Here is a 1,096-nt window from a genome sequence, read left to right as displayed (position 1 = left end):
GTAATGTTTAACTGTGCTAGTTCATTTTCCAAGTTTTTTTTTTTCTGTTTTTTTAAAGTGTTGTTTTCAAGTGCTCTTGTTGTATAGAAAAGTATTGCTGGACAGAAATTGTTGTACAGAAAAGTGTTGATGGATAAAAAGTGTTTTTAAAGACAATAAGTGTTGCTCTTGATGGACAAAAAGTGTTTTTTATTTATGTTGTACATAAAGTGTTATTTTTATCATTGCAGTTCATGTTGAACAAATAGAGTTTTCATGTTGCCGAAATAAATGCTGCCATGAAATATTGTTTTTTGTTGTTACTCTTGTTAACGTACTAGATTAATCTATAACGTACTAGATAGATCTAGATAAATATCATTGTTATTACTACTACCAATTATTCAATGAATATTTATGAATTACAGTTAGTTGAAGTCCGACTATTGTCAGCAACAGCAGCAACATGTATTAATTTGAAATACCCTTCAGGTTTTTTCTGCGAGGTCCGTTAATGTCGGGCAAAACAACACTTATAACTAAAATAAATAAAAATTGAGATAAAATGTTTTTGGAAAAGCCGAAAAATATCTACTATATTTTTCTAGAAAATCTACTAAATTTGCTATAGTATTCGGCAAGAGTCCTATGATCAAATAAAAGCAATTGCCACAACCATACCAATACAATTGCGGGGACTTGATGTTTTCAATAGTATTGAATCGAACTCATGGTTCATTATTGATGATTTGGCCGAATCCATTGAACAGTTCTCACATAAACTATTGCAACGGGTCTCCGTTTATTCTCGTCAGGGGCAAATGACATTTGCTCTGGTTTCGCAGAATCTGTCTTATAAGATCAATTCAAAGCGAGCCCTTTCTTTTACGAACTGTGTCCGAATTATATATCGAGTCGTTCTTTATTCAAGCTCATCAATACCAATCACAAAGAAGATATACTCTAGTACCCCTAAATTTCTGTTGTCAGCGTACACTCAGGCGACTAGCAAGCCCTACGGTTACATTTTGCTGGATCTTAATCAGAGCACACCCGAGGATATTCGCGTAGTCACCGACATTTTCGACAATGAAATTACAGTATATCTTCCGGTGAA

This window comes from Artemia sp. Qi Xiang Cuo, chromosome 15 (assembly GCF_049724085.1).
Source record: "Artemia sp. Qi Xiang Cuo chromosome 15, ASM4972408v1, whole genome shotgun sequence".
Taxonomy (NCBI): domain Eukaryota; kingdom Metazoa; phylum Arthropoda; class Branchiopoda; order Anostraca; family Artemiidae; genus Artemia; species Artemia sp. Qi Xiang Cuo.
The sequence above is the reverse complement of the archived record's forward strand: the minus strand, read 5'-3'. Positions refer to the sequence as shown.